The sequence below is a fragment of the Mobula birostris genome, chromosome 2, assembly GCF_030028105.1.
Source record: "Mobula birostris isolate sMobBir1 chromosome 2, sMobBir1.hap1, whole genome shotgun sequence".
Taxonomy (NCBI): domain Eukaryota; kingdom Metazoa; phylum Chordata; class Chondrichthyes; order Myliobatiformes; family Myliobatidae; genus Mobula; species Mobula birostris.
Genome location: NC_092371.1, coordinates 28,146,591 through 28,159,440, shown reverse-complemented (window position 1 = coordinate 28,159,440; position 12,850 = coordinate 28,146,591).

Genomic DNA, 12,850 nt, shown 5'->3' with positions numbered 1-12,850 from the left:
GGAGACGTAATGTAAAGATTTTTATTCCTCATGTATGTGAAGGATGTAAGAAATAAAGTCAATTCAATTTCTCACTAGATTTGTAAGCAGTTAAACTCAATTATTATTTAACTTTATTTGACTTTGAAAAGGTAGTGTGGAACTACCATTTTGTTGTTGGTTTTTGACTCAGTTTTGATCCAGCAATAAATTTCCCAGAGGCTTTGGTGCATTATTTGTTGAGAAACTAGGAAAAGGTGATGAGCCTGTTATCCTTCTATGTCAAAGGTCTGCCTTTATTTCCTTTCTTTGAAACCCACAGTGGGGTTAGAACACAATGAGAATTTTAAGTTATATCATTAAGCTCTAGGTCAGATAAATTTTAAAGATGGATTCTAGGTGGTAGAAGTCGCAAATTTAAGGGATTACTGTGAAAGGTGAGTTGTTGTGTGCTTTGTAGATGATACACTCTGTAGCCACTGTGCTTGTGAAGGAGAGAATGAATCTTCTAATGTGGTGGATTTGCTTTATTCTGAAGAGGATTGCTTTATTCTAAATTGAGTTTGAGTGTTGCACCAAGGGAATTGGAAGAGTTCCCACCCTGATGCCTTGTGAGATAATCGTTGCAGAACACCTTTGGTAGACTCAAGTTTTTTCAAAAATACTTTATTCATAAAATGTACAGCAAAACATTCAAAATTGTTATTTCACTTAATGTGCCAGGCAATTTGATACACTCACATTACTTGTCAATATCATTAATGTTTCATTCCCAAACATCCATAAGTGAAACGTTTGAAAGGTTGTTACATGGGGCCAGCTGTTCAATGTCTGGTGGCAGTGGGAGCGTAGACTGTGGTCCTTCGTAGAGCTTTTGTGGTGGCTGCATGAACCCTTGGTACATGCCTCTGCATACTCTGCTGAACATGGAAAGTGCCCGTTGGTAGCATTCACTTGTGGACATCTTGCTTTAAGATAACAATGTTTTCAGTAGACCAAACTATGTATTTCACCTTCCAGATTTTTTTCAGTTACATCCCTGGGAGCAACCCATAGAACAGCAAATCCTCTGTTATGCAGCTTTTTGGGATGAAACTTTACATAGACCATTGCAACAGATGCATAATGCCGAAGAAACTCAGCAAGCCAGGCAGCACCTATGGAAAAGAATATAGTCGGCGTTTCAGGCCGAGACCCTTCAGGACTCCTGGCAGCCTCCAACCTGATAATATAAACATTGATTTTTCTATCTTCTGGTAACACCCCCCCCCCCCCCGCCTCCTTCATTCCCATACCCATTTCCCTCTCTCACCAAATCACATTACCTGCCCATCACCTCCCTCTGGTGCTCCTCCCCCTAACCTTTCTTACACGGCCTTCTTTCCTCCTCTTCTAGAATTTCCCCTTCTCCAGCCCTTTATCTTTTTCACCAATTAACTTCCCAGCTCTTTACTTCACCCCTCCCACTCCTCCTGGTTTCACCTATCATCTACTACCTAGTATTTCTTCTTCCCCTCCTCACCTTCTTACACTGACTTCACATCTTTTTTTCTCCAGTCCTGATGAAGATCTCAACTCAAAACGTTGATTGGTTATCTGGCCCACTGAGTCTGCTCCACTGTTCAATCATGTCTGAACCTTTTTCTTTTATCTCCTCCCCAACCCCAGTTCCCGGCCTTCTCCCCGTCACCTTTGATGCCATGTCCAATCAAGAACCTATTAATCTCTGCCTTAAATACACTCAACGACCTGGCCTCCACGGCTGCATGTGGCAACAAATTCCATAAATTCACCGCCCTTTGGCTAAAGAAATTTCTCCGTATCTCTGTTTTGAAAGGGCGCCCCTCTATCCTGAGGCTATGTCCTCTTGTCTTAGACTCTCCCACCATGGGGACATCCTTTCTACATCTACTATGTCTAGACCTTTCAACATTCGGAAGATTTAAATAAGATCCCCCCTCATCCTTTCCAATAGATGCTACCTGGTCTGCTGAGTTCCTCTAGCATTGTGTGTGTTGCTTGGGTTTCCAGCATCTGCAGATTTTCTTTTGTTTGTGAATAGGCCATTGCATCCTTCTTGGAAATCGCATAGTCCACAAGGAGTTAGTTGGCCATCTCATGCATAACGGCCATTTCAAGGGCAGCCTTTTGTAACCTTAGTAGTTGATCAAGCTAATGATAGTGGATTCATTTATAGTTATACCGTTGACTACTTAGGCAGTTGGCTTCCTCTTATTAAAAATAAGACTTGTGGCACAATTGTTACTTGCCTCTTATCAGATTGTAACTGGATATTGCTCAGTTTGTTCAATTACTTTATTATCTGAGGGGTTGTGAGTTGATCTAAATATTAATCAGCAAACAGCATGCTGTTTGCTTTATGATGGTCATTGATGAAGTGTGTGACATTAACTTCATTTAGCAGTTACTCACATTTTGGGTTACTGGATTTGGTGCAGCAGGTGAATTTATTCTCCCTATAGCTTGCAGTGCCTTTTTCTCTATCATCTTTCAGAAATTTCTAAGTGCCTATAATCCTCCAGTGGAGATGAAATCAGGAAGCCTTGGGTCCCACACCACAAGGTTCAGGAACAGTTATTACCTTCAACCATCAGGCTCCGGAACCATTGTGGATAACTTCATGCACTTCAACACTGAACCAATTCCATATCCTTTAAGGACTCACTCTACAACTCGTGTTCTCATTATTATGTATTTATTTATTATTTTTGTATTTTCACAGTTTGACTTCTTTTGCACTTGGGTTATTTGTCAGTCGTTGTAGTTTTTCACTGATTCTATTGTATTTCTTTGTTCTACTGTGAATGTCTGCAAGAAAATGAATCTCAGGGTAGTGTGTGATGACTTCTGTACAAAAGTTTTAAGCACCCTAGATTTTCACATAAATTTTGTTTTAGATGTTTATTTTTTATCTGCTACATAGTGTCAATAGAAAAGAAGAAATTTTGGATTTCTATTCATTTTCCAAAAATATATATGTTAAAGATTTGTTATTTTAATGATAGTAACACATTAAATAATAGGCCATTTTTCAAATACAAACTTGATTACTTTGTAGGTATATAGCCCAGTGCATGATTAAACAAAGTTAACAAACTGGATACTGATGATCAATAACGTTAGTTAAATGAACTAAAATGATTAACTGAAACAGAAATGGGTGTAGAAAAAATCAAACTGGGTGAAGGACTACCAAACTAAAATATGAGGGTGTGGCAGATGTGACAGTTCAACTTTCAAATAATCAATTCTTACATCATGGCAAGAGTAGCATAGCAACAAGACACAAGGTGGTTATCCTGCATTAGCAAGGTCTCTCAAAATCTGAAATTTCATGGCAGACAGGAGCATCAAGATGTACTGTCCAAGCTCTTTTGAAGAAGCACAAAGAAATGGGCAGGGTTGAGGACCAGGAAGGTAGTGGGCAGCCACAGAAACTGAAATGCAGCAGATGAGAGGTACATCAAAACTGATGTCCCTACTAAATCAGAAGTCCAGCAGTGCTATCAGCTCTAAACTCTCAAAAACCACTGGAACTCAAGTACACCCCTCTGCAGTCTGGAGATGTCTTGCCGGAAGTAGTCTTCATGGATGAGTTGCTGCCAAAAAACCATTCCTCCCAAGTGGAAACAAAGCCAAGAGACTCACCTACGCACAAAAAAAACATGGAAAGCAAGTGGAGGGTGTTGGAACAATGACAACAAGTGCTGTGGACTGACAGGACAAAATTTGAAACTTTTGGCTCAAATGGGAGGCAGTTTATTCTAGAAGGGCTGGACAGCACTCCGTGAGTGAGTGTCTGAAGCCAACAAAGAAGCACAGAGGAGGTTCCCTGCAGATTTAGGGCTGCATTTCTGCAAATGCAGTTGGTGATCCTGTCAGAACGAATGGAATCCTCAATGCTGAGAAGTAGAAGCAGACTCATCCATCACGCAACACCATCAGGGAGGTGTCTGATTGGGCCTACATACATTCTGCAGCAGGACAATGACCCCAACACACGGCCAAGGCCATAAAGAACTCTCTTTAATGAGAAGAACAAAGAGTTCTGCAATAGATGGTGTGACCTCTGCAGAGCTCTGATCTCAAAACATCGAGGCTCTTTGGAGAGTCAAAAGCAATCAAGATAGCCAAAGTCTGCAGAAGAACTGTGGCAAATTCTCCAAGATGCTTGGAACAACCTACCAGCTGATTTTCTTATAAAAACTGAACTGCCGTGTACCTAAGAGAATTGATGCAGTTTTAAAAAGCAAAGGGTGGTCACACCAAATATTGATTTGATTTAATTCCTTACTGTTTCCTGCTCTTTATAGTAATTTTTTGGTATTTAGAAACTTTTAATTTCGTTATTTTTGAAAGCATCTTCACTTTACAGATTCTATTTTACATGTGCTGAAGCCTTTTGCACAGTACTGTATGTATTTGGATAATAAATTTACTTTGAAAGGATTTAAAGTTCCACTTCAATACTTGGCTTCTTTAGTATAACATTACTGAGCTTCCAGCTGGTAGGATTCCAGACCATAAAGGAGCATTTTAATTTTAACACACATTCTATATTTGTATATATAAAATCATGTTTGAAAAATGTTCCACCTCACTTTTAATGCTCTAACTATCTGAATCCCTAATTTCCCATGCTTGTTTAGGTTATAATCATTTACTGTTTATGTCACATTTTCTTATGATGGAGGAAATCTGTTCTGGCTCTCAGAGCAATCCTATTCTCTCTCTTATTTACCTTTAACCTATTCAGTCATACATGTCCATCCCCTCCACTCTGAATCTCCTGTTACCCATCTACTGTACACTAGAAACAATTAACCCCCTCTTGTGACTTTAAGATCCGGGAGGAAACCTATACCATCAATGGAGGGGATGTACATGTTCACACAGACAGCACCAGAGCTCAGAATTAAACACGTTGCTGGAGGTAGGAGGCAGCAGCACCTAATGCTGCTCTTTTTATTCTTCTCCTGAACTGTATTATCTCACTTCTCTGCATTAGGATATCAGCTCCCAACTATTCACACAACCTTTTTATCTACTCTACTCCAATTTGCACAATATTCCCATGCTAAAAGATATTCTGTGTCATCTGAAAAACTGGTACTGTTTCATGATTAGCCTGTGTTCAGATATTTAGATAAGCTAGAAGAGCAAAATGCTGTTTAAGTGTTTCACGTTTAAAGATGTCCACTAACCACAGGTCTTTATTTTCTATTATTTAACCAACCTTTAAACCTGTCACTACATTCCTGCCTTCAATTAATTTTAATAACCAGCCTTCTATGTGGCAGCTTATCAAATATTAATTAGAAAATTCATTCACTAACATCCAGTACATTTCCCTTGTTAAATACATTCCATTAATTTTGTCAGATGTAATATGCTAACAGGTCTTCAATGTCTAATGTCATTTGAAGTGAGGATTAATTTTTTATTCTGTGAGTCTAGAAACTGAATTTATCTTTATTCTTATGTGAACAAGTAGGAGTCCTCAACCACCTTCTGACTGATTTGTATATTTGAACCAGGAGATAATTTTGCAAATGATGTGCACATTACACTCAATGGCCACTTTATTAGGTACACCTGTTTATTAATATCTAATCAGCCAATCATGTGGCAGCAGCCCAATGCATAAAAGCATGCAGGCATGGTCAAGAGGCTCAGCTGTTATTCAGACCAAAGATCAGAATGGGGAAGAAATATGATCTAAGTGACTTTGATCGTGGAATGATTGTTGGTGACAGACACAAAATGCTGGAGGAACTCAACAGGTCAGACAACATTTATGGATGGGAATAAACAGTCAACGTTTTGGGCCGAGATCCTTCATTAGGACAGGAAAGGAAGAGGGGAGAAGCCAGAATAGGAAGGTAGGGGGAGAGGTAGGATGCTTCTCTGCCTCAAAGTTCTCTGGAATCTGATTTTGGGGAAAAAAAGGCATGTGGTGAAGAGAAGAAGTTTGCAGAATTGTGAGAATCAGTGTATAGCTCTTTCAGAGCAGCGCTATAGGTCCCTCCTAACTCCCAAGCATTATGCTCATCCTGGAATTATTCAAGTTATCATGCTGGTGAAACCCCTTTTTAACTGGGCGTCTCTAGATATGCAACTTGTTAGCCCCTCGCTAACAGTCGCTGGACTCAGTAGTGAGAAAATCACCTTTGTCAGACTCCGTACGTCTAGGATCGGTATGACTTGGGTCCCACCAAACCTGGGATGTTGGGATGTCTCACCCACCTGAACCCTGATCTGTGTGAATACTATGTAATTACTGCCCCCAAACAAGCAGCCATCGGCAAGAAATAACAGACTGTACACTGCATACACGTATAAAGAAAGAAAGTATTTACAAATTTCAACTTTATCAAACAGTTAGTAGGAAAAAGAAAAGTAAAAATATAAAAAGGGCCCATTACAGTTAACCCAATCGGAATGTACACATAAGTTGGAGCTCATCTCAAAGCTGTCTTTAACTCACTTGCTGGACCCATGGTCTGTGTGAAAGCTCACATCACCGTCTGAATGTTGCTTGAAATTCATCTTGAACTAACGGGCTCCTCCACGGGAGTATTGGTTCTTCCTACTAGAAGCCATTCATCTGCACAAAGCACCTTGTGCCATAGGAATGGCATCCTCAGCCATCTTCCTTCCTGTCTTCTCCCAGCTCCTGCCAAAAGACCTCGACTCACATCAGTGTCTTTCACAAAAACCTCTCCATCCAGCATTTTCTAGAGCCCTCTCCCAATTCCACCTTCCTGATTGGATGACACTACATTCCTAAGCATGAAGGAATATCTTTAGCTCAAATGCAAGCATGCTGAAAGCAGAACAGTCTACTCTTACAGAACTAAAATGAAATACCTACACCATAGCAGAAAAGTCACACTGTTACACTGGTTATCATGATGCATTTTTTATTTCCATACATCAGTTTTACAACACTCCTTGAAACTGAAATAAAATTTAATCTAAATACATAATTAAGCCATGAAAAAAATTAATCAGATGGATGAATGTTGTATAACAGCTGTTATCAATAAAAATATGCAAGGAAAATAATTGCAAATATAAATTATGTTTAATATTCTTAAATAGGTTTGTACTGAAGCACAATGTCTAAGTTTACATGATTTCAATGTTGAAGTGCTTCAGAATATATTATATTTATTCCTTTTGAATCCAGTATAAAAATGTATAGATTGTTTTTAATCTCCAACTCTAGAGCAACCAGTGGGTAGCTGACCATAGGAAAAGCATTAGTTTTCAAGATTAAGTCCAGCAACTTTTAATGATTGGTCTTCAGTCTTGCTCATAGCAAAACTAAATTGAACAAGGAAGTGAAGTCTCTTGCATTGATAAGTCAGATCATATGGGATAATTGGTATCTGAGGGATGAGGACATTTTACCTATCATCATTGTAGCCACAGTTACATTTAGTATTTTTTTGAACTGACAAATTAAGTGCCATTGCAAACTGTTGGTGGATCTAAATTCCTGAGCAGCACGATTTATTCAAGATTATGTGATAGCACAGCAAGTGGTGACAGAAGGTTTAAATGTTCCAATAGGAACATGTATAGCTTCATCAATGCCTATCATGCTGTCAATAGATTCATATTGTAAAGGTTGTCCAGGAAGGTTGGAGAAATACATGGCCTAAGTTGCATCATATTTTGGTGCTAAAATTGCTCTTTCTTGCAACATTGGTCATTTTAATAGTGTGGAGTGACATTTGGGAAAACACTTTGTATTAAATCATGAAAGAAGGAAACAATTCCGCCCAGGTATTTCATTAAAATCATTCCTATTGAGTCTTCATGTTTAATTTCTGCGTTTCCTAATTTGAGTAAATATGAAGCAAAATCTCTCATAGATAAACATCTGTCAGCTGTGCTCAACTTTAGGTTTTCAAATGTAAATGGTTTATATTTTCCCAAGTATACAGTGCTTTAATATAGTCTTTCAATACTATAAGTGTGATGTGAAACTGAAAGAGTACAGAGAAAATTTTCAAGGATGTTGACGGGATTTGAAGGAAACATTGAATCGGTTAGGTCTTTATTCCCTGGAGCACAGGATAATGAGGGGAGATTTGAAAGGGGTATAGATAGGGTAAACACAAGCAGGCTTTTTTCCACTGAGGTTAGATGAGACTGGAACCAGAGGTTATAGGCTAAGGGTGAAAGGTGAAATATTTAAGGGGAACCTGAGGGGGAACTTCACTCAGGCTAGTGCAAGTGTGGAATGAGCTGCCATTAGGAGTGGTGGATGTGGGTTTGATTAGAACATTTAAGAGAAGTTTTGATAAGTATGTGGATTGGAGGAGTGTGGAGGTCTATAGTCCAAATGGGGGTTGATGTGATGGGGCAGAATAACAGTTTGGCACAAACTAGATAGGCTGAAGGGTGCTTTTTCTGTGCTGTAGCACTCTGACTCTAATAGCAAATTAAGAAAATAAACTCTCATTCAATTAAAGACATTACAAAGAAGGAATCATTTTTTTCAAACAGTCTCATTGTATCTAAGGTTAACTTAGTTATTTCTTTTCTATAAAGTTATAATTGGTTTAAATTGTAGATTGTCTCCATCGTAAACTTAGTGCACAAATTGTCAATTTTTCTTTGTGGTTCAGGAAAACCAAAAGTACTCGGGTCAGGTCCACCCAAATTTGTTACTTCAGGTCTGAAAAAAATCTTCTAAATTTTGGAATTGAATTGCTTTATTATTGTCACATGTAATTAGATACAGTGGAAAAACTTGTCTTGCATACTGTTCATATAGATCAGGCCATTATACAATGCATTGAGGTAGAACAAGATAAAACAATATTAAAGTTAGGCTGTCGAGTACCTCCTGTGGGGGGTGGGGGTGTAGAAAAACAGTGTAACACGCACACTTATTTGGAATATCACTTACATAAATTTCATATTTCTGAGTTATGCACAGGGCACAAGGGCATTCTATAATATGTACAGTATGTACTTTCAGGTCAATCTATTCTTTATCCGCATCTTTCTGTCTCTTATTTTGATGAAGCAACCCACACTGTACTCTGCCTTTGCTCTTGATTTTTATCTTGTTTTCTCAGATTTTTCCAATGGCTTCCTGAGCGTATCCCACTTGTGTATCGTAGAACTATGTGCCGATCTTCGCCGTGTCGATCAGTGAGGCGTTGTTGCACTCGATCTTGCTGGAAAAGCTTGCAGTAATTAGTGAGTTCAGAGAAATCAGACACCCAAACGTAATCCACAGCAGTCTAGCTGTGTGTCAGTATGAGGCTCTTAGGCCTGGAATTTAACTATTGCATCCCTTTAGCAAAAGCACATCACACCAATTTCTCTTAAGTGAACCATTGCTGAATCCATGCCAGGAAGGAACAACTCAAATTAACTTACACCCAGATTACCTACCCCAACACTACACATCTTACTCATCCCAAAGCTATTTATCCTGCACCCTCATTCCAACACTACTGTCTCACTGCACTCTAGACTCAGTACCCCCACTCTGGTGCATATTAACATTACTCACCCTGCACGTGAGTCCCAACACTCCCTTGTTCCCCACCCTTTCAAATACTACACACCATGCACGATAATCTTAATACCCCCACAACCTGCCCCATCCCAAAACCACCACCTCCTCACTAGTCCCAGCATATACCCAACTCCACTTCATCCTAACACCACTCGTTGCACACTCTGGTCTCAATGTTCTCTACCCTCCTTTGAACACCAGTTACCCTGCATTCTAGACCCGACAGAAACCCCATACAGTTAATATCCCATCAACCCACATTTTGCCCCATCCCAGTAGGATCGATCTTGCTGCTACGCGTTGCCTTAACCACATTCTATCGTGACTAACTTACGCCACCTCCCTATGCCACCTATTCTGCTCCTGTCCATTGATGTTTGCATGAGAGGAGCACAAATGTTCGGGCATCTCCTGGTGTTACTGTTTCTCAATGGGCTGTGATGAGTGCAGGGTGATGTTCCACGTATAGAATATGCCTAGTATCCATATGGACTATTTTGGGCAGCATTGTGACTCTTGCACACCAGAACTGCTACAGTCATTATTTACTCATATAGGTTCCTCGAGAATATTCTGACTGCTGACGAGACTCTGCCTGCAATGTGCTGCATACTCATTTTATCTGAATGCATCTTGGATCCTGAGCCTGACTAATTCAAATACTCTTTCAAAGGTTGGTATATCTTTTTATATAGAGCTCTTTGTATTTTTCTCAGGTTTGTCTGTTTGTGCGTGGTTTATGTTTTGATAAGAATTTTGAAGAAGATATTCCTTCAGTATTCTTCATTACCACAGTAATTTGCTTCACAATATGTAAAGTGCTTAGCCTTTCTTCCTGTTGTTAATGTGAGGAAGATAATTTAATGAAAGTTTAACAAATGTAGACATAATACTGCCTAAGTTATTCACCTGCATTTATCATTGTAGAGGATTCTACATGTTCCTTGAGCTATCAGAGGGAATAGTACTTCACAAGCCACACGGCCACAAATGCAGCAGAATGTGAAGTGTAAACAACAGGAATGGTACTGCTCCTTCAAAGTAGCCCAGAGTTTATCTGTAGCCTCAGGCAACCTACAATTAACAATGGTCTCAGCCAAGTGACAGAGAATACCCTGACTTTCCTTAGGTGTTAGATTTTCTTCTTTTGGGTTCACCAGTGTGTTCTTTCTCATTGACTTTTTAATCTTGGTGATATCACTGAAATGTCAATATACAAACATGCTGTTGGCTATTTCCAGTGAGCAGTCCACAATGGGTTCCAGGATGAAGGAGATGAGTGATTGTCTTACTTACCCAAAATGCTGGAGAAACTCAGCGGGCCAGGCAGCATCCATAGAAAAAAAAAGTACAGCTGATGTTTTGGGCCAAAACCTGCAGGACTCAAAACATCGACTGTATTTTTTTTCTATAGATGCTGCCTGGCTTGCTGAGTTCCTCCAGCATTTTGTGTGTGTTGCTTGGGATTTCCAGCATCTGCAGATTTTCTCTTGTTTGTGATTATCCTACTTCTGGCTTTTGCTTCTACTGTGTGGCCTTCAACTCCAGAGAATTGCTCTACTCAAAGTTATAGTTCCATCTGTAAGGAAGGCAACATTGAAATCTAGCACAAGGTGAGGGGATGATAGTTCTTTGCAGTGGTCGAAATGGTACTCCAGAAGGTCTGTGAGCTCCCATTCTGGGATGGCACAATTTTTGAAATGAGCAAAAATAAGAACTGTGCTTACCCTTGCTTAGGCCTGTTACCAAAAAATCATACTCTTCTGCAGCAAACTGTAAGGGATCTTGAAGAACATATTGACTTAGGTGACATCCTCCTTGCATCCATTTTGCATTTATTAGTCTTCCAGTCCGTCCCACAACCTCAGATACCTTTGAGGAAATTTATTTTTTGGTTCTCCATTAACATCAGCGAAACAAACTTGTGTCAACTTGTTTAGTTATTGCTGTGCTTTTATTCTCACTACATGTCTGATTCCTGCTGCAGCCCCTTAATGATTGCCGTTGCAGGATTTTCCAAAAAAATCTAACTTCTGGCTAAGCCACAACAGCAACATTGAGTCCACCTTTAGGCACTTAACATAAAGAAAAAAATGGCCAAGGGTTAGAGGAAGTTTTACAAACAATTATAAGTTACAAAAAGTTAAGACATCTGAGAATATACATTTTAGTACAGAGGTGGTTATTGTTTCAACACGGAATGGAGTCTCTGCTGGGCAATCCCATCAGCTTTATTCTTCCTCACCTTTATGACTGGCACCTTCTGCAACCTATGTAAGCTTTTCTGACACACCGGCATGCCATGGCCAAAGCCTGTGATCTTGCCAGCATGCATAACTTTTTATCCACCCAGTTGTTTAGGTTGACTCTGACTGGGAGCTTGGTGGTGGTCAAATGCAGAATTCCAGTCAGGAATATTTGTATCCATGCTGGGGTAGTGATATGGCCTTGTTGAATTTCTGGCCTTAACCCCAGTAAGGCTTGTGCTAGGTGATACTGAGGGTCATTCCTCATACATTGTCGAACTTGTCTGAAATGGGTGATTGTTTCTGAGATGTATCCATACTATAGGAGGACAGCTCCTTTTGGACTTGAAGTCAGCAAAGAGCAGACTGAGAGCTTTATATTGTTCTGGACATTTTTTTCCTGCAGGTGGTAAATCATTAAATTCATGTCACTTGATGGCTTGAAGCTGCACTGAAATTCTGGGATGACCTCTTGAACAAATAAGAGGTCGGCAGTTCAGACATTGTAATGCTTTCTGTTGCAAAGAACAGTAAGATGAAGCTTCTGAAATTTTCTTTGTTGAAATTTGTTATAATCACAGCCACTTGGGATTTCCTTGTCCTGCTACATTCTCAAGATAAGGGTGTGAAGGTGTGGCATAAGCTCCACTCCTCCATCAGGTACAGTTGCCTCATTATTCATCAGTTAATAGTATCCCTCACCTCATCAATCAACAAAGGGATGGAGAGATTCCAAATGTCTGTCTTACTGCCTATAGCAAGTTGGGGTATTTACATTTCGTTGACAGTGGCCTTGATTGATAATCAAAGAACTAATTCAAATAACGGGATGTACCTAAACCAGAATAATTTTATACAGCATGTTGTTTCAGATGAATAGATTATCTGAAAGTGGATTCAATATTAGATATTGGGTAAATATTTGGAGAGGAGAAATGTGAGGGGCTGTATGGAAAAAGCAGAAAAATGAGATACATTGAAAAACCTTTTCAAAAGAATCAGCACAGACACGAAGAGGTAAAAGGCTTCAGTGTTGTTTCATACTATGATTCTATAA